This window comes from Sarcophilus harrisii, chromosome 5 (assembly GCF_902635505.1).
Source record: "Sarcophilus harrisii chromosome 5, mSarHar1.11, whole genome shotgun sequence".
NCBI lineage: Eukaryota > Metazoa > Chordata > Mammalia > Dasyuromorphia > Dasyuridae > Sarcophilus > Sarcophilus harrisii.
Window position 1 is genome coordinate 277,165,064 of NC_045430.1, and position 22,255 is coordinate 277,187,318.

The 22,255-nt window shown below is 37.1% G+C and overlaps 2 long non-coding RNA genes across 4 annotated transcripts in view; one reads left to right on the top strand and one right to left on the bottom strand.

Annotated features, from left to right (window-relative positions):
• LOC116419619 overlaps window positions 1-22,255 on the top strand; it is a 151,910-nt gene that overhangs the window by 17,150 nt on the left and 112,505 nt on the right. For all 3 annotated transcript variants that reach the window (XR_004229871.1, XR_004229870.1, XR_004229872.1), the window contains exon 2: window positions 4,520-4,652. This is a non-coding gene — a long non-coding RNA (uncharacterized LOC116419619). The remainder of the gene's footprint in view (window positions 1-4,519; window positions 4,653-22,255) is intronic.
• The window catches only part of LOC116419620, a 49,548-nt gene that overhangs the window by 3,388 nt on the left and 23,905 nt on the right, over window positions 1-22,255 (bottom strand). The window contains exon 2 of the long non-coding RNA XR_004229873.1: window positions 2,940-3,054. This is a non-coding gene — a long non-coding RNA (uncharacterized LOC116419620). The remainder of the gene's footprint in view (window positions 1-2,939; window positions 3,055-22,255) is intronic.

Consider the following 22,255-nt stretch of genomic DNA (forward strand, 5'->3'; position numbering starts at 1 on the left):
GTCCTCCTCAGCAGTGGGCAGAACAACCATGACAGGTGGCTCTTTGCCTCAGGCTATTTGGAACTAATTGAAGCTAACTAAGCCATTTTGTTTCTGCCAGGCTGAGACTTGCAGTGAACGCCCTTCCCAATGAATGAATCACCTCTGGATGCATTGCCCAATTTTGACAATGGCTAATTTTTAATGTAAACTCAAAGTGCTCTCTTGGGGTCCTGCCAGCCAAATTAAAGGTCAGGATGGGAGAAGAAGATGGCTTTCAATTTTAAAAATAAATTTTAATCAAATGTTAATTATCTTCTTAAAGGCCACGGTGCCTTGATAAATCACAGGCGGGTGGGGAAGCATGCCATATGAAACTTAAGAACAAACTCATAGAAAACTTTCATCGTTCCCTTGGCTTTGAAGCATCCGTCCCTCTGGATCCATTTCTGACATGTTGGAAGAGCTAAGCAAAGCTCCATTTGGCAGGCCCCATTCAGGTCAAAAGCCGTTGCCAGTGGATATAGACCATCAACCTACGGGCCATCCTTTTTTTTAAAAAAAAAAAAAAAAAAAAAAAAAAAATGATTTTTGCCCGATATTTCACTGAATTGGGAGTGCCTGAATGGAAGTGATCCTGCTAGAGGATTTCTGTTTGTTCTTAATGCTGCCTTGCATCCCACTCAGAAGGACCTTTGTTCCTTTAGGAATGAAGGCAGCCTTTGTGTTCCAGATGCCAACCATGTTGAATGATGTATTTGTAAACTTAGTGTAGCATTAAGCATGATGGAGACTTTTAAAGGGACCCTACACTAGGAAACATTTTGAGAAGAATTCTTATCTTTACCAGTTGACCTGATGTGTGTGTGTGTGTGTGTGTGTGTGTGTGTGTGTGTGTGTGTGTGTAAGATAGAATTTGGGCTTATAATCTTCCCTGCCAACTTTGCTCATGCATGGTAGCTACTTATAAGATATTCAATTAGGACTAGTACCTGGTGTAAGGACTACCAAGCCCCTTCAGGATGACTTATCCACTTGTGATGTCTACCTGTTGCCCAAATTTTTCTCTTTTTAAAATTTCTACTTGTTTGCTTATTCATTCATTTATCTATTTATTTATTAAAGCTTTTAATTTTCAAAATATGCATAGATAACTTTTCAACATTGATCTTTGCATAGCCTTGTATCGCCCAGCTCAACTGTGGCTCCAAAGAGCTGCCACATTCTGGTAAAAATTTCCTCAGCACACAGGCCAAAGCAGATTGAGGGTAACTGATGTACTTTAAATGTACTCACTGTTGGTGAGTTAGGGGGTGTCTATCCCAAACACGTGAATATGTCTCGTGAAGAACAGGTAGATGAAAACAATTGGTTCTAACAGCCACAAAGGAGGCTGAAGCAATACTGTGGAGTGCTTAGAGCTTGGTCAGACATCTAGTTCTGTTCTTGTATTCTGCGTTGTGTATCCGGGACCATTGCCAGGAATCTTAACTTTTGTGTTATCACTGAACTTCAATTGCTACAGGAGTGTGTGAGACTGACTCTTGAAAGTGTCTCACAAATTAAATTTATACACAAGTCAAGACATTCACTATTTGCTATTTTATTGTTTTGCTATTTTACCTATTTTGAAATCCTATGGGGCCAGAAGAGTGACAAAACAACAGGTGGGATGCAATATAGGCATCCCACACCAGAAGGATGCCTTCACAGCAAACATTGGCTTTCAATAGACTATATCATTGCAAGGAGAAAAAACAAGATGTGAGAATGACAAAGATGTTTTGTGACCCAGAGTGCTGGACTGATCACAGGCATTGGACTGAAGCAGCAGTGGGATTTGGCAGCCCCCGAGTATCTAAACAACCTTTTTGAAGCACTATACTGCTCACTTCCTGGCATGAGGAAGGGACTAGAAAAGGAGTCCTACCAGTTACAATGATCTTGTGATGGAAAGAGCCATCTGCATCCAGAGAGAGACTGTGAGACTGAGTGTGGATCACATCAGAGTATCTTCACTCTTTTGTTGTTGTTTGCTTGCATTTTATTTTCTTTCTCTTTTTTCCCCCTTTTCATTTGTTTTTTCTTGTGCAGCAAGATAATTGTATAAATAGATATGTATATATTAGATTTAACATTTTTACCATGTTTAACATGTGTTGGATTGCTTGCCATCTAGGGGAGGGAGTGGGAAAAGGGAGGGAACATCATTATGCAAGGTTTTACAAGGGTTAATGTTGAAAAAAAATGTCTATGCATACGTTCTGAAAATAAATCTTTAATAAAAAAAAGAAATGGTTTCCTAAAAATCATCTGCTTTATCTAACCTAACCCTGGACTGCTCATCATAGCAAAGGAATCCTTTGTTGTGGTCAAAACAAAGTTCCATTTTTTTTTTTTTTTGGTGTAGATTTATTTATCATTGGTACAAGGAATATATACACTTATAGATAGCATAAAATTCAGTAGACCTGAAAGACCAACACTGAGCAAACTCGGCAGGTATGAAGCTCATCTCTGAATAAAACAGGGTTGGCAACTCTTATTGAAGCTTATTATTATGGCAGCCTTATTGAAGTTCGAGTGGGATACACATTTTTCTGGAGTGGCTACAGGGAAGGGGAGCCCCATGAATCTGACATAGGTTTTGCAATCAAACATATGTAGTCAACAAGCTTGTACACCTCCCAAAATGAGTGATTGATAGACTCGGCAATTAGTCTCCCACTTGCAAGAAAGTGCCACAATACTACCATCAGTGCATATGTTCCCACCATGTCAAACCTTGGTGAGGCTAAAGAAAAGAAAAATACCTGGAAATCCTCATCATTGTGACAGAAGACAAGCTTATAATTTTGAATAATTTTAGCCTAAGATTAAACAGAGTCTATCTGACATGTTTGGGACTTCTCAGAAGGAATGGAATTGGAGAAAAAAAAGCAACAACCATGGTCACTTACTAGTGAAGATTTATAGATTTCATGATCTTCTCATCACCAACACTGTCTTCTATTTATCTAAATGCATTAAAACTTCATGGATGTAACTTCACAGCAAACATTGGCTTTCAATAGACTATATCATTGCAAGGAGAAAAAACAAGATGTGAGAATGACAAAGATGTTTTGTGACCCAGAGTGCTGGACTGATCACAGAATAATCCTCTCCAAGCTAAACATTTGTATTAGACAAAACTGTGAACCTAAAGCAAAAGGACTGTCAGAAATCTGAGCATCAACAGATCAGAGCACTTCTCCATGGGTGAATAGTTCACTTCTGACCTAGAAGGAAAGCTGAGTTGACGCACAGCACCATGGAGCAAAGAAGTGCAGCTTCCAGAGATTTGATGGTATAGCTCTATATTTACTCATCTGGGACAGAATACTTGTAAACATCAGGATTAATTTGGCAAAAATGAAGGGAGAATTCATAAGTGGCTAAATGAAAAATGGGAACTTCACAGGATTGACCAACAGGACAGTGTGCAGTGTTTAACTCCATCAAAAGTAAAAAGAAAGTGAAACTTAGAGAGATGCAGGATTCTTGACTCATTTAAGAAGGATCATGAGTAAAATTAGCAAAAAATCCAAAACAAAACAAAAAAAGATCCATGTCAGCTACTCAGTGCTGATGGTGCTGCATTAATCCTGGAGACTTGGGCTGAACTTTTCCATAATGTCCTTAACAGATTATCAGCCAATGCAGAAGCCATTGATCACATACCTAAGATTGAAATCGATGCATCTTTAGCTGAAGTTCTAATTGAAGAAGAAGTTTTAGACACCATTAGGTTCCTCTCATGTGGCACAGTATCTGGCACTGACTACAAGGCAGAGGGTCCACTGCTCATACACTGAGTGAAATCTTCCAGGTTATATGGCAAGCAGAGATCATCCCCCAGAATTTTACTATGTTTCCATTGTTCATCTGTAGAAAGGAAAAGGAAGCAGGTTGTCCTGGGGCAATCACGGGGGAAGGGGGGCACTCTCTCTTTTAATCATTGTTGATAGCATTATTGTTAAAGGCTTCCTTAGTAGACTGATCATTCTCCTGGGAAGATGCATATACCCAAGAGCCTGTGTGGCTTCAGAAAGGGCTGACAAATGCTTGACACGGTGTTTGCTGCCCAACAACTCCAGCAGAAGTGCCATGAGCAGAGGAGAGGTCTACAAACAATCTTTGTAGGTCTGATCAAGCGTTTGATACTATCAGTCATGAGGGCTTATAGAAACTCATGACAAAATTTGGTTGCCTGGAGAAGTTCATCAAGTTCATTATACATTGATTTCATGATGGCATGTTTGCCTGGGTTCGGGATAATGGATGCTACTCTTGAGCTTTCCCAGTCACTAAAGGAATAAAGTTGGGCTGTGAACTTGCTCCCATGTTTTTTGGCGGGTTGTTTTCAGTGATATTGTTAGACACTTTCAACAAGCCCTCAAGGTTAGCTTCTGTTCTGATTGGTCAATTATTTAATTTGAAAAAGCTCCAAGCCAAATCTAAAGTGGAAGGACTGACTCACACAACCTTTTGTTGGCAGATGACTGCATTCTTCGGAGCTGAGATGTAACCGATTATGGATCACTTTGCCACTTGTACAAAATTTGGCCAGCACTGCACCATCCATATGTAGAACCATTTGTTGCAAAATGGAGAAATTCTGAATATTGGAGGTAAGTTAATTTACCTTGGCAGTATACTTTCTAGAAATGGACCAATAGAAATTGAGTTTGATGTGTGCATTGTCAGAGCTAGCTCTGTTTGGAAGGTTCTGAAGGAAAGTGTGGGAGAGAAGAGATATTGGGCTGGTCACCAAACTGAAGGTTTACAGAGACATTGTGCTCGCCTCCTCGCTATATTCCTGTAAAATTTAGACTGTATTGAATTTTTATATTTGAATATTCTTAGATTTTGAAGATTGCCTGGATACCGGCATACTGAGGTCCTTCCTTGAGCTGTGTTGCTCAGCATTCAAATTCTCCTGTACAGAGCACAATTCCCATGGACTGGCCATATAGCCGAAATGCCAAATGTAGATTTGCCCAAAGGGCTATTTTATGGAGAACCCCATTTGCACAAAGCAAATCCTCCCGTGGAGATACAAGTGATACAAGGACTCTCTCAAGATCTTTTTGAAGAGTGTTAGTATAGATTGTGAGATATGAGAAATACAGGCACAGAACTGTCCAGTGTGGCGTACCTGCATCAAAAAAGCAGCTGTGCTTCATAGCAAAGCAGAATCTCAGTAGCTCCAAGTAAATACCTAGAGAACCCTCCATGCCAAGTATTCACATGGACTAGTTGTGACTGGCCTGTGGTAGAGCCTTCTGAGCTCATATTGGGCTGATCAGCCATAACTGTGCCTCCACCCTTTCAGGTATAGAGGATAAACACCAGCTACTTTGCCATCTGTGTCCCATGAGTATATATCCTTCTGAACTCTCAGTTTGTGGAAAGTTACGTACTCGGCACGGGAGCAAGCTCTACTTCAGGAGTCTACTAACCTTGCCTTGACAAGGCTAATAACAATGCTACTGATGACAGACAACAAATCCCAGTTATTATAATTTTTTGTTGTTATTCAGTTATGACTGTTTTTTTGTGAAGATACTGGAGTGGTTTGCCATTTCCTTCTCCAGTTCATTTTACAAATGAGGAAACTGAGACAACACGGTTAAGTGATTTAACCAGGGTCACACAGTCCATGTCTGAAGTTGGACGAGTCTTCCTGGTTCTAAACCCTGCTTTCCGTCCACTGTATCATGAAATTGCCCAGATGTCACCACACCAAATAATCTCCAACTACATAGGAGGGAGAGGAAAAAAAAAAACAGCCTCTCAAAATGTTGAGAGTTGGCAGAAGACAGTAAAATATGATGGGTTGTATATTCCTGTTGCCATGTTAATTCTTGGTATTATGCTGATGTTGCTGGTGGTGACCTAAAGAGTGAGCTTATATCCACATTATTTTATTCAATCTTAAAAAGCAGTTAAAAAGCATAGTAGGCAATAGTTGGGAATGAATATAAAGAAATAATAGCAGGAAAGAACAGTTCAAGAGAATTTCTAAGTGAATCTCATTGAAAAAGTCAAGAATAAGCTAATGGTTTTACATAGATTTATATAAGGTTTTAAAATGTAACTGAGTGCTTCATATCACATCTCATAGTAAGTGCCTGTTTCTCCATGGTTTCCTGTTGTTTCTCAGGTCAAATATAATCTCCTCTGTTTAGCAGTGAAAATCCTTTACAAGCTCCCTCCATCCTATCTTTTCAGCCTCATTGTTTATTTCTTCCCTTGCCGCACTCTGTGATGGGGTTGAACAGGGCTTTTCTCTGTTCTGCATGCACAGCACTCCATCTCTCATCACTGTGCTTTTGAACTGGGCTCTCCCTTGCCTGGAATACTGCCTCCCCACCCCGCCCCCTTACTTTTCAACTCACAGAAGTTCCTTTCATCCAACCCTATTAGCTGTTTAAAGCCTTTCTCCATTCTAGGGCTAGTGCCCTGCTTCCTTGTCTTTATTTTATAGCTTCCTTTTTTTTATGTATTCTCTATGTAAATATGTATGTATGGAGTGTTTATGGAAGATTAATCTTTCTGGTGGGAAGACTACTGAGTCCTTTTGTCTTTTGCAGGGTTGCTTTCCACCCTTGCTCTCTGATTTCCCCCAATTCTTACCTATGGCTCCAAGAAGCTGGAAAATGTGCAGCAGCCATACCTGGGCAAACTGTTTTGGCACATGGGCTCCCCAAGGCTGAGGGTAACCAAGAGGTCTCAAACCTTGGTGAGTTAGGGAGATGACTTACTCCAGAGGAATGGGAGAAGTACAATGGGAGGATTGTTCCAGTGCTATAAGGTGCCGAAAACAGACACTTTGGAGTGCTTAGAACTCGGTTAGACTTTGAAGAGCTCAGTCATCAACTATATCCTCATCTATTGCCAGTTATCTGGACTTTTGTCTTGCTGTTGTATTTCAGTGATTCTGGAGGAGTGAAGGAAACTGGCAACTTCAAACAGCTTTCTCACTTCAATTTTTGCACTAGTCAAGATATTACACATACACATAGACACACACACACATATATATTATAAATATGTATAGATATATTTTACAATTTTTACCTACCTTAATGTCCTGTTACATAAGCAAGGTTAGGAAGCATCTAAGATAGAATTTGAATTCATGTTTTCCTAACTCAAAGTCCAGTGGTCTATCTTTTATGCCTTTCATCTGTCTGACTAAAAGTCCCACTTTTGTACTCTGGTCAGACTAGAGAGCTGGAGCATTTTGTTAAAATCTGACCACCTTGTTGTTGGCAGATTGTTGTAGGCAGTTAGAATGAGCGCTGAATTTCCTTCACCTTTTTAAAAAACACATCCCTTTCATTATCTGATAGTACATTCTGCGAGTTGTGGCCCTCTAGCTCTGCTCTCCTTGGCTTTCTGAATGCATTGCTTCAATTTCCTTTCCTCTCACTCAGTGCTAGACTCTGTGCAATCTGGCCTCTGAGCACATCATTCAATTGAAACTCTTCCTTCAAAAAGTTACCAAAGTTCTCTTAATTCTAAATCAAATGGTCTTTCCTTGGTCCTCATTCTTCTTGATGTTTTGGCAGCCCTTGTCACCAATCATAACCCTGGTTTTCTGGATATCTCTTTTCTTTGTGTGTGTGTGTGTGTGACAATATTTTCATCTGTTTCTCATCCTATCTGTCTGATTGCTCCTTCTAAGGCTCTTTAGATTGATCTAAATCCTGGCTGAATCCACTAACTGTAGACATCCTTCAAGGTGGCAGCTACTGCTGCAGCTACTACTACTAACTACTACCACCACTACTACTACTTCTGGTCTGTCTTCTCTTCTCCTGAGCTAATTTTTAGCCTTTTTTAAAAGCACTATCACTGCCTGAAAGACCGCTTCTCAGAATCATGTTTTTAAATAATGAAAAGAAAATGTAGAGAATTACAAAGGAAACCTAGTATTTTTGAAATTCATTTACCAAAATACATACAAAGTCTGTCTTATACTATTTAACTTGATGATCTCATCAGCTTCCTTTGATTAAATGAGAATTTCTTCTCCTATGGTTCCCAAATTTATAATCTAGCTCTAACTTCTCTGTTGAGCTCCAAGTTCACATTACCACCTAGTTCTTAGACATCTTGAATCATAAGTCCAGTTGTTATCTCAGACTCAACATATCAAAACCAGAACCCCAAACTAGAATCTCTTCCCTATAACTTTTCCCAATTAAACTTCTTTCTCACAGTCAAGGACATGACTATTCCTCCAGTCACCCAGCCTTTCATCCTCAGTATCCTCATTCACTCTCAATTGTATTCACTTAAAAATACAACCTATTGCCAAGTTCTATCATTTGCACCTTTGAAATGTAAAAATAAGGGATGACTTAGTTTGTGGGGATTTTTCCTGGTAAGAATTCAGCAATAATTAATTTTTCTCCTCAATCTGTGGACTTGGGACTGTCTTCTCAGGTGCCAGATACTCATCTGTTTGAAGTTTAATCAGCAAATGCCTACTCGGAGAATGCTAGCGCTAAATTAACAATAAACTGACTGAGAGGAGAGGAAAACTGGGAAGTTCAGCAAAGAAGTCACATGGAGTTAAGTGGTATGGCCCAAAGCTTTAACACATGAGTCATTCTAAGGAGCTGAAAATCTCCCTGTTTGAAGCACAAAAAGATTAATTTAGTTGAGCTTGAGTGAAGTAGTAGAGATTGGACTTGATCCAATAGGGCTGAGGGAGTTATGCTGACAAACTAGATTTTTCTATGGTAAACCATCAATTTAACTATCACCCAACTAATAACCCTACTGTGCACAAGGAACTAAGGAACAGGGATCTACTGTAGTCTGGAAGAAACCCTGTGGAAGGGATGGGGGCTTGCTTTGATTCAATATAGAATCAAGAATTCTCATTGGACTCTAGGAAAAAAGCACAAAACTCTGCCCTGCTCCCAGAAATGAAGAAGATGTCTTAAAGAATGATTGTCAACAGATGGATATGGGATAGCTCAATAATTTACGATTATCTTATTCCTAGGCTTCTTTTCACTGACTTAGATTTAAAACTCTTTACATCTTAGCAGAAAATCTTTGAGAACTGGAACTTGATTGCTCCACTAGTTCTGATGGAGATATTTCCTCCAGTCTTATTCAACTTTTGGTCTGGTCCTCTAATGATTTTATCACATATATTCTACCCAATGTAACAAAGATCTTCACTTTGTCCAGGAAATTCTCAAATGGGGTTTGAATCCGTATTCTATAAAAATAAAACAAAAGCACTGGGAAACCAACCTCAGATCTAAGCAAAGAACCAGTTTGAAGTTAACCAGACAGACTTTTGGGAAGCTTAAAATAGTAAAACTGAACCAAACCAATGACAACGAGTAGCTCTGATTCCCATCTTGTCACCATATTTTTTTCATTACAGGTTATATTGTTGCAACCAATCCCTACCCGCAATATTCTTCTCTACTGCCCATCTAAATATTAAGAAAGCTAAAGTCCTCTCCTTATGCCTTTTCTCCAAGAGACATCATGGTGTATTGATAATAGTTCAGGGCTTGATCCTGGACCTAGGTTTATATCTCATCCCTGATATTTGCTAACTACAGTGTGTGTGATCATGGGCAAATCTCCTAACCCCAGAGCCCTAACTTTTTTCCAATGCAATATGGATACAATGCTTTTAATATTTTTCTACTTATTTGACTTAATTACTATCTGCCTCAGTTTTCCTAATAATAAAATGGGAATCAGAATGGCAGGAACTTTACAAGATTATGATAGTCAAATGAGATAGACTTTGTCTCTGTCTTTATCTGCTTATATAGCACTTTAATATATATGTATGTATATGTGAATATATGTATATACATGCATACACATGTGTGTATGTGTATGTACATGGAGTGAAAGAAAAAGATACTATATGTTATATAAAATACTATATAAATGCTAGCTATTGTAGTTATTCCCTTCTTATTTGGGAATTGTGAGGAACAAATGAGATAGCCTAGTATAGTCCTTCATACATAGTAGGTGCTTGTTCTCTTGTCCCATCCCCTCTCGTGTATTGTAAGGTTCAAACAAGATATATCAAAAAGGCAGAAGATCACAAGAAGGCCAGTTACAATTTTTCTCATTGTGACATGGAGAGAACCAGAATCTGCCTTTCCTGATGAAGAATCAGTGTGTCCTTTAGTGCTTGAGAACATCTTTAGAAGATTCCTTCTAGATTTATCCTTCTAGTGGATGTCTCTTCTTATTCTCCCTAATCTTAGTCATTAACATAGGTCATATTTCCTCTTTCTCAGAAGATGTGGTAAAGACCTTTCAAAGATCATCCAGCCCAGTGTTTCTCAAATGATAAATCCCATTTCTAACACTTTTGAAAATGTAGTTACCCAATCTCTCTCTTTGCAGACTTCTTTTGCCTCCGAGATAGCCCATTTTATTTATGATAGTCAAGTCAATAAGTTTTTTAGTCAGCTCTAATCATTATGATTTATTTGTCTTATATTGAAACTTTCTTCCTCTGTAAATTTAATTCATGGGATCCAAATTCTTTTTTTCTGAGATTCAGAAGAAAAAATCTAATGTCCATTCCTTACTACCTTGCCACCATCCACCCAGATTATTCTGTCCTGTATTTCATCCCTTCAAGGACCAAGCTCTCTGTTTCTTCGGTATTGGTGAAATAATCTGACTAATTGATCAATGTTCTTGGGGAAAAAAGAGTTAATTTTCTTAAGACTCTTTCTTCCTTCCCAGGCCAAGAGTAGGAACAATTTAATTCTCCTACAGTGAAGACAATACCTTTGGACTACTAGCAGAATATAGAACAGTGAGTCTTATGGAGGCAGGATTTCAGGTCGGGTAGGACAAAGGTATTTGGCAGGTGAACCTTCATAGGACTGCCAAATCATACCATGCAGAAAACTATCTACTTCACTTATGTGTAGGGACAGTCATGAGCAAAAGGGAATAGCAAAGAAAATGCCTTTATATTCATCTCTCAGAAGAACAAGTGTGCCCTAAAGTACAAATATTCCAGATTCTGGAGAAACAAAGTTAAGGCAAAATAAATATAGAAAAAACAAGCATAAAGGAAGGAAGGAAGACAGGAAGGAAGAAATTAAAGAAATCCTTATCTCCAAGGAAGTTATAGTTGTTGGTGACTGAGGGATATGACATACATACAGAGGACTTATATGGTCATTTGAGGAGAGAGAAAGTATGGATAACTGAGGCAATATTTTTAACCTTTTCTGGATCATGGAGCCCTTTAGCAGTTTGAAGCCTATGGATTCTTTATTGAAATGATATTTTAAAAGCAAAAAATGCAATATATAGATAACAAAAGAAACCAATCTCTTTGAACTATAGTTATAAAACCCACTTCCTCAATTCACAGAACTCCTGAATTAAAAGGCAATAAAAGGCTTCTTGTAAGAAGGGGTAGGCAAATTTGATCTCTTCTTCCCCACCCCAGATATGTTGATGTAATCAACATGAGAGAGAGAATATGGCATAATGCATGGATTGCTGTAATTAGTAAAAAGAGGATCTGAGTCCTGATCTCACCCCAGACTCTTATTATATGACCTTGTGTAAAGCATTTCACTTCTCTGGGCCTTATCTGTAAAGTGGTGGTGGGGGAGGAGTCTCTTCCATGACCTCTTTCAGTTCTAAGTTGATGTGGTAACAAAGCATCAACGTTTGATGATCTCTCTATATTGAATCAGAAAAGGGCAATATGATTGGCTGAGCTGAAAATTTGTCACTGCCCTGTAAACTGAGTTTGTAAGCAGCCAACTATTTAAAAGGTGGAATCAGTTCTATGAGGAAACCCTCATAGAAAGGAAGAAAGAGATTTCTCCATTCCACTCCATTGACCATGGGATCAAACTAAACTACCCAGAAGAAATAGTCACAAATTGGAAACTCGGTTTCAGAGATTTCAAGGCACAGCTGAGAAAACAAAGACACATTCCAGATAGACCCAATCCTGAGAGAGATTCATTACAAAGTCAGAGCATTTTCAAGGAGTGAAATCTGTGGTAGCAGAGTCAGATATGTACTCCAGAGAGTACTAGCTCTATCAAAAAAGAGTTAAGTCCTATAGAGGGAAAATCCTGGGAAATGCAACTGATCTGCCTTACTCAGGGGGGAATTCTGCAGTTACTTCACTGGGGAAAAAAAGAAAGTCAAAACTTCATAAATATGCAATTATGAAATGCCTTGCCTACATGTATTTCCTAAATGTGAACTTCACCGTTTTTATATTCTATGTCCATTCTTCATACAAATGTGATATTTATTTGTAGGAGAGTGTGCTCTAGATTGATGGGAGAACTGTTTTGTAGAAACCTTTTTAGTATGTTAAGAAAATACTTTTTACGATAGCTAATCATATCTACTGATTGATTATTAGTGGGAACTAAAGTGTTGGGGACTTGTGTGCTATAATTTCATAAAGGTAATCCTGCCTTAGAAAGGCAATAGTACTCTAATCCTAGAGCAGTACATAGCTGAACCTGGGAGTAACAGCTGCTTTCTGGGGACTCAACCCACATGGCTGAATGGAAGTCAGGAAAGTAGTTCAGAAGGCAAGTGCCAAAGAGTTAATCCTAGAAGATATTTAGGGGTGATGAGGAAATAAAGATGAGGTGTGGGAAGCAACCTATGAAAAGGCACAGGTATAAGAGAGGGCATGCCATGTTTTGTAAGTAAGCCAGTTTGGCTGGAAGAAAGAATTTGTGAAGGAGTGAAATGTGAAATCAATTTGGGAAGATTTCTTGCATCAAATGCCAAGTTGGCTGTTTTGCATTATATCCAACAGGCAATAGCTTCTCGAATAGAAAAAGAACCTGGCCATAGGGGTTCAACAATATCATGAATTCCTGTGGCCAAATGTTTATTATAACTTTGCTATAGAAGCCATTCATAGATCATAGATTTGTAGCTCACAATTATCTTAAAGGTCATAGTCCAGCATTTCCTAACTGACCTGGTCAGAGATTTCAGTGATATTGGCACTTTAGTATCACCTTCTGTCTGAACTTGTGCCCATCTTAGCCTGAGTTAGAAATTTATACCATCCAGCTACTTTCTTGATTCCTTAAATGTTATATTGAAAGAGGCCATAAAATAGTGTGGCTTCATTATTCAGTAATGCACTAGAAATATTAGCTTTAACAACAAGAGAAGAAAATGAAATTGAAGGAATGAGAATTAAGTAACGAGGACATGAAATTATCACTTTTTGCAGATGTGATGGCATACTTAGAGAACCCTAGAGAATCAACTAAAAACTACTAGAAAGAATTAACAACTTTAGCAAAGTTGCAGGATGTAAAATAAGTCTACAAAAATCATTGGCATTTCTATGTTACCAACAAAGTTCCACAGCAAGAGATAGAAAGAGAAATCTCCTTTAAAATAACTATAGATAATATAAAATATTTGGGTGTCTATCTGCCAAGACAAAGCCAGGAACTATATGAACATAATCACAAAACACTTTCCACATAAATAAATCGGATCTAAATAATTAGAGGAATATCAAATGCCTATGAGTAGGCTGAGCTAATATAATAAAAATGACAATTTTCCCTAAGCTAATCTACTTATCCAGTGCCATATCAAACTGCCAAGAAATTACTTTATAAAGCTAGGAAAAATAATAACAAAATTTATCAGGAAGAACAAAAGGTCAAGAATTTCAAGGGAATTCATAAAGAAATGCAAGCTATACCAGACCTAAAACTTATATTATAAAGCAGTGGTCATCAAAACCATTTGCCACTGGCTAAGAAATAGAGCAATGGATCAGTGGAATAGATTAGATTCACGAGACACAATAATCAATGACTATAGTAATCTAGTGTTTCATAAACCCAAATACTTCAGTTTCTGGGATAAGAACTCACTATTTCATGAAAATTTCTGGGAAAATTGGAAAATAGTATGACAGAAACTCGGCACTGACCCACACCCAATACACTATACCAAGATAAGGTTCAAATGGGTTCATGATAAGCAAATTAGGAGAACAAGAGATAATCTATTTCTCAGATCTGTGGAGAAGGAAAGAATTTATGGCCAAAGAAGAATTAGAGAACATTATGAAATGCAAAATGGATACTTTTTAATTACATTAAATTAAAAAGTTTTCTAACAAACAATAATTATGTGGCTTGGCCTTACCATTACTTTCTTGGATTTTGTTATAATCAGTTAATAATAAAAAAAAAATTTATTAAGAGTATTGAGTACGTCAGGCACTATGCTACATGTTGAGCATATAAATATAAGCAAAAAAGAAAAACAGGCCATGCTCTCAGGCAGTTTACATTCTAATGGGACCCGAGGAGGAGAATGGAGTGAGGTGATATCAACAAACCTAATTTAATTGCCCTTCAGTTGAGTACATTTCAAAGATGTTTTAAAAACAAACTGAAGGTCTGTGGCAACTCTGTATGGAACAAATCTATTGGTGCTATTTTCCTAACAGAATGTGCTTCCATTGTGTCTCTGTGTCACATTTTCATAATTTTTGCAATATTCCAAACTTTCTCATTATTATCAGATGTCTTATGGTGATTTGTGATCAGATATTTCCTGGCAAATAGAAGAATGGAAGCAGTGTCAGATTTTTCTCTTCTTGGGCTTAAAGATCACTGCAGATGGAAACTGCAGCCATGCCGTGAAAAGATGTTCCTTGGAACAAAAGCTCTGGCAAATCTAGAAAGCAGACTAAGAAGCAGAGACATCACTTTGCCAGCAACAATCCATAGAATCAAAACTAGGTTTTTTCCAGTAGTGATGTATGGCTGTGAGAATTGGATGATAAAGCTGAATGTCACAGAACTCTTTCTAACTGTGGTGTTTGAAAAGACTTTAAAGAGTCCCTTGGATAGCAGGGAGATCAAACTAGTCAATGCTTAAAGAAATTAATTTAGATTATTTACTGGAAGGCCTAATAATGAAGAGGAAATACATTTTGGGGTAAAAAGAGCATAAGAGGGGATTAAATTTAAACAATACGTTTCTATTTCAAGAAAACCTATATAATGAATACTGAACATTGTTTTCAAAGCTACTCAGCTTTTCTTTGCTCCCTTGTAGGTTTTCTTTTATTCTTTGCTTTGTACTTTTTATTTTATTTCCACCCTCCCTCTCACCCCCTGCCCTAAAGAAGGGTACATGCTAATATATGTCCTATCTATACACACATACACAAATATGTATGTGTGTGTGTATCTATATAGATACACACACATAATTTACACCCACCCACCCATGGATATAGATATATAGAGATACACACACATACACACACATATATATTTTTATATACCCATGGATATATATTATGTATATACACAATATACACATGTATACACAAATGTATTTAAATATGCATATGCATAGATATTTATAAGCATACATTATAAATACATATGTCTATATACTCATACATACATATGGAAGACCATACTGTACATATTTCCACTTATTGAAGTTGGATAGCATCTTCCTCCATAAATCCAAATCTTTCCATGTTTTTCTAAATCAACTAGCTCATCACTATGTATTAATATATCATAGGATGTGGTTGGAATATTGCTATCTGAGATATTCTCTATGAAAGTTCCTCCCTCCCCACTCAATATTCTGTATTCCCTCTTTTCTTGGCTACATTGGTTTTATTTATAGCAGAAAGTTTTAACTTAAAAATAACTGAAATTATCCATTTTGCTGTTCAACAATGCTCTCACCTTTTAACATAGTTTAAGGTCTGATGCTGCTATATCTGGTTCCTTCCCCACCCTATTCTGGGTGTTTTTTTTTTTTTTTTTTTTGGAAATTCCTGATCTTTTATTCTTCCAAACGAACTTTGTTATTTTTTCTAACTCAGCAGGATAATGTTTTAGTTATTTAATTGGCGTGGCAATGAATAAATAGGTAAAAATGTCATTTAAAATTATATTAGCTTTACATACTCATATTTAGATCCAACTTTATTTGTATTTAAACTATTTCATGCCTATGTTTGTATAGTTCCTTTTGTCTGTTTTGACAACTATACTCTTGGGTATTTTATTCTGAGTAGTTATTTTAAATGGTCTAAAACAATATCACATAATATTGTAGACAGTATAATTCTTTTATTTTTCTCTTCTGATTAAATCTATTTCAGCTTTGTCTGTCTCAAATTATAATTACCATATTTGATTTTTTTACACGAATTCTATTCCTTCCTCTTATTTTACCTTTGTGTGCATTTCTTATTTTATAGTGTTTCTTGAAAGAAACATATTAATTGAATTCAAATTTTTAATCTGCTATCCATTTCTTTTTTATAGATAAATTCATCCCATTTACATTGTAAACTGTAATTACTGTTGTGCATTTCCATCCCTCCTATTTTTCCTCATTGTCCTTTTCACCCTATTTATCTTATCCCTCTTCACTCTAATTTATTTCTTATCTCATACCTTGCCCTTCTATCATTTTATTCAGGATTTCTTAAACTTTTTCCATTCAGGTCCCCTTTTTGCCCAAGACGTTTTTATGTAACTCTGAGTATATAGATATATAAAATATAAAATAAAAAAACCAAACCAAATATTTACTAATGATAAATTTTACAACTCCCACATTCAATTGGGAGCCCCCATGTAAGATCTTAAACCACAGCTTAAAAAGCTGGGCTTAATTAATCTACCCTGATCTGAGTTCCTCCCTTATCCTCATTTCCTGCCTTTTCCCCTTATTTTCTTTTTTTTTCTGAATTTGGATTTTTTAATATACATACCTATATACATTTTCCTATTTAACCCATTCCAAATGAGACTAAGATTTCAGCACTACTTAATCTCCTGACCCCAGCTTCTTCTGTATTAATTTTTCATTTTATGTTTCAGTTGTACGAAATGATTATACCTTTTGATCTCTTTCCATACAGTTTTATTTTTTAAGAATCACCTCCCCATATACAGGTCAGCTCAAGTCTTTCCTTTAAGCTACCTGAATAATGATCACAGTCATAAGAGTACTGATAACACTTTTTACCTATAAGATGTAAACAATTTGACCTCATTAAGTTCCTTATAATTGGTCTTTAATGTTTATCTTTTATTTTTCTTGGATTTTACATATCAAAATTTTCCTTAAGTTATGCTTATTTTTGGCACAAATAACTGAAAGTCTTTAAATTTGTTAAATGTCCATCTTATTAAAAAATTCAGAATTATACTAAACTTTGCTGGATAAATTACCTTTGCTCCTTATCCCAGCTCTTTGCTCTATGAAATATCGTATTCCAAGATGCATGATCCTTAAATCTAGTAGCTTCCAGTTTTTATGCAATCCTTATTTTAGCTTGATGACATTTGTTTTTCTTGTGGCCTGCAATATTTTCCCCTTAACCTGGGAGTCTTGAAAGTTGGTTATGGTATTTCATTAAGTTTTCTTCCTGTGATCTCTTTCAGGTGGTGGTCAGTGGATTTTTTTTTCTATTTCTTCTTTGTCTTTTTGTTCTTAGAACTTCAGGGTAGTTTACTTTGATAAATTTTTATAATATTGTATAAAGATTCTTTTTTTAAATAATAATTTTTCAGGTATTCTGACTGTTATTATATTATTTCTTCTCTGTCTGTTCTCCAGATCAGTTGTTTTTCTGATGATATGTTTCACATTTTCTTCTACTTTTTCATTTTTTCATTTTGGTTTATTACTTCTTGGTGTCTTAAAGCATAATTAGCTTCTCTTTACCCAATTCTAGTTTTAATGGAATTATTTTCTTCCTTAAGTTTTTGACTCAATTTCTAGTTAATTGGCTTTAGAGTATGAAATTCATACTCTAAAGTGTTTCCCAAAGCACTTACATACTCAACAGTCTGTAAAACCATACATAAGAATAAGTTTCAGCACTTAAAATTAGATTTCTTGCTTAAATGTTCAACCTTGTTATGAAATCAATTGATTTGAGCAAACTCACTCATGGAAATAGTTCATGGTCTTTAAAATTTGTCACATATCTCCCTGGGCTCAATCCAGGTGATAAATATAACCTCACAAAAAACCCTACAGAGATATTGGATTTTAATTTAAGATTTATGAGGCAAGTCAAATCTTCAGATGGAATAAAGATACTGCATCAATAAAACATGTTCCTGGCTGAGAGATGCATTTGCCCATGTGAAGCTGATGAGCCAGGAGTCTCTCAAAATCAAAAGTTCAATCAAAATGTCTTATTTGTAGCCATTTACCTCCAAAGGGACCACTTGTAGGGTACAGTAAGAATTGTATTTTATTTCCTCTACTTGGCTTAGAAGTGAGGCCATAAGATTAATGAGGAAACCCCAAACCATGTATACATGTGCAATAGAGAGGTCTAGGACACAGCCATCAATCTCTCACCATATTTATGAATTGCCACTCTCTGCTAAACAGTGTCCTAGGCACAGAAGACACAAAGCCAGAGCTAAAAGAATCCTTGGCTTTAAGGAGCTTCCATTCTATCAGGGGAGACAACAAAGGTTTACCAAAAAAAATACAGAATAACTTGGGGAAGCCAATAGTAGCATCCCCTCCATGAGGAGGGAGCAGGATGGAGCAAGTAGAGTGCTAGATGGGGAATGAAGGCAGGTCTGGGTTAAAATCCTACCTGGATCATTTTCATGTAATAGTGCAAAAGTTCTCAACTTGTTTTCTAATCTGTAAATGGAGATAATAACAGCACCTACCTCATTTGGGTGTGGAAGTATCAAGGGAAATAAATCTATTAAAATGCTTTGCAAACATTAAAGTGCTATGTTTATTTTTTTATATTAGTTGCTAGGGATACCCATACACACAGGTATACCTTTATACATAGTGACATATCTATATGTCTAAACACATATGTAAATGTATATCCATACATTCAAAACTGATCAATCCACAGGCTTGTTTAAAGGATTACACAGGCCCAGCACTGTGTTCAGGGAACGTAAAGAGGTAATGAGTTGGATTCAAAATTAAATAGGGGGAGAAGGGGCTTGAGTACCTTTGGGAAACTCTGCAACATTACGACACTGACCCCAACCTATTATGGGAAACAAAGGCTCTTCTGAAAAACAACAATCTCATTCCAGTGTAAGGCAGGGAGCTCTACAACTTCTGAAGTACTGAGGTACCAGAACTGAGAGGTACCAGAGGGCAGGAGAAGGCTTGTGATAAAGGGAGGAAGGAGAAAGAAGAGATCTCAAAGAAATATGCGAGCCCCAAAGGAGCTAGGTTCAGCATAGAATGAGGAATTATTGGTGCCGATGGCCTGCCGCTTGCTCGGGAGCCACAGGAAGAAAGAGAAAGTCAGGAGAGCCCTGGACACACAGGGTAGAACCTCTGGGCTGACTTTGTGGGAATATGAGTGGGAGAGTCGTTCTGGATAGACAGGCCTACAGGGATGGCTGGCCACCTGCACACTTGGCAAAAATTCCCATTGATGAGCTCATATGTTATTTAAAGTATTATGCTCTGGTATGAGAGGGAGGGATAAACAAATATATTAGGGGATTCCTACCCAGTATGGACCAGAATAATTTCATTTAAATCATCAAGAGAGGCAGTATGATGGCATGGATCCTCCAGTGCCAGCCTTGGCAGAATGAAGATGAGACTACTTTCTCCCTCTAATATTTACCAGTATTTTACCACTGCTACTTGCCCAGAAGTTCCTTGGGTCACAGCAATATTGTCTAAGCTTCCCCAGGAGAGAAAACCCACAGCATTTGTTGCAGGTTGGGAAGGAAATTAGGGCTAGCCAATTGGAACTGGTATTAATATGTGATTAGATGACTAGATGATCACTGAAAACTTTGAAATTGCTGAGATCACTAAGTGAAACAATATAGAAGCAGAAGAAAAGCCTCAGAACAGAGCCCTGGGGGACTACAAGTTAGTGAGCATGGAGATCAATCAAAGAGAAAGAGAGGAAGCGGCCAGATACATAGGAGGAGAACCCACAGAAAGCTGTTTCAAAGGCTGGCAAGATCAAGAGCCATATGGATCAAGAATAGGTCTTAAGATCTGATAATTAAGAGATCAAGAGTGACTTTGCAAAAAGCAATTTCAGGAGAAAAATAAAATCAGTAGTCATCCTGCAGAGAGTTAAGGGAGTGAGAGAAAAGGAAATGGAGGAACCTATTTTACGTATTTCTCTCTTCATATCACTTGGCCTCTGTCATGAATCCTATAAAATAAAAACTCTAAACAAAATCTCTTTCAATTCTATGTAATCTTCAAGGATGCTATTGGAATTCAGGAATGGGAAAATGAGAATTATGGGTAGTAGGAAAAGCGAGAAAGTAAATAAAACACCTTTCATAGTTATTCTGTCCTAAAATCCACCAAAACCAAGAAACATTTATTAAGTTGTTATCATGAGCCAGACATTATGCTAGTCAGTGATCATAGAAATTTTTAAAAAGTGAGGTAGTTTTTGCCTTCAGGTAGCTGACACTTAGTTGGCCTGAGCTAGACAAAGTCATGTTGGATCTTCGATTTTGTATCCCACTTTTATTTTGGCCAATATTAATTGTAAAATTTGGCACAAGATTAGGATACACAGAGAGATGTCTTGGCTGATAAAAGGACCAATGAATATGGTAATTGAAAAAATAGAATCCTTTGTTCAAGCCTCTAATCTTCCCCTATTTCCATCAAAACTACTTGTATGTTGTCAAACTGCCTTTTCTCTTGTTCTAGGTCCAATTCCAATCCCACATTTGTACCTGGTATATGTATTGCATAATTCTTCCAAGAGAAATCATTTTTCAGGGATGACAGACTGAGAAAACTGTTTTCTGGGGAAATTATATTCAAAGCTGCATCTTGCACAAGATTTCCCCTACTTATTTGTTTTCATTGAATTTGCTCCATAAAAATAGAACAAGATTTTGCTTGTTTACACTCTCTTGTAAACAATTCCCAGCGCCCAGAGGCACCCTCATCTCTTGCCAACCTGGGAGCTGCCAACCGAAGAGACCCACAATGGCTTCTTTTAAAAGTTCTGAGAGGGATCAACTTCATTGCCTTGACTTCTAGCCAAGGTGGAGGAGTAGATGCTGTCAGCTAGGTGTGGCCAGGTGTTTACCTTTTCTTCAGGAGTAATGTTACATGTCTTTGTGCCATGTTCTCAGTGAGCTTTTGAGCCTGAGAATGTGCTGTTTTCTTCTTACCTTTGGCTTTTCTGAAAAAAAAACTTTTATGTATATCTCAATTGAAAGTAAATAATAATGGCAATAACTAGAATAAATTTAATGATTTAAGTTTTGCAAAGTATTTTACAATTACCTCACTTTATCTACACAACTCTAGCAACTATTATCTTCATTTTATAGATGAGAAAATTGAGGCAAAAATAAAGGTTGAGTGATTTGGCCAAAGTCACAAAGCTAGTAATTGTCGGAGGTTACATTTGAACTTGGTTTTTCCTATCTTCAATTCTAGTGTTTTATCCATTGTGCTCTTAAGGGATCTCTTAAGAACTTTAAAATTAATTATAAGGCATGGGAGACACTGGCACAGGACCACCCAGCATGGTGTGCCCTCCTCCGAGCAAGGGCCGTGCTCTATGAGCAAAGCAGAATTGAAGTACCCTAGAAGAAATGCCAGATGTGCAAAGTTAGAGAAGCTGCCTCAAACATCAACAGGGACTATTTGTGCCCAACCTGTGGCAGAGCATTCTGAGCTGGTATTGGTCTGGTCACAGTACCTTGACTCTAACTTAGTGATGTCATTTTGGTCCTTTTGGAGAATGAAGGACAATATCCTATTAATCTCTGGGTCCCTCAGTTCCATGAATTATAGTACTCAGGACTAGGGGATGTCACAGATGATATTTTTTCCTTTTTAAGTTATATGTGTATGTTCATTTTTTATACATTTCCATATGAGTCATGTTGGGAGAGAAAAATCAGGACAAGTGAAAAACCATGAGGAAAAAAATGCAAAAGGAAAAAAAAATGGTGAGAACACTATGATTCAATCTGAATCCCATCTCCATAGTTCTCTCTAGATATGGGGATGTCATTTCCCCACCAAAGTATATTGGAATTGCCTTGGAGCATTGAATTACTGAGAGGAGCCAAGTCATATTTGATCATTGAGCATTCTTGATGTTGTTGTATACAGAGTTTTCCTGCTTCTGCTTGCTTTACTCAGCCTCAGTTCACATAAATGTTTCCACCCT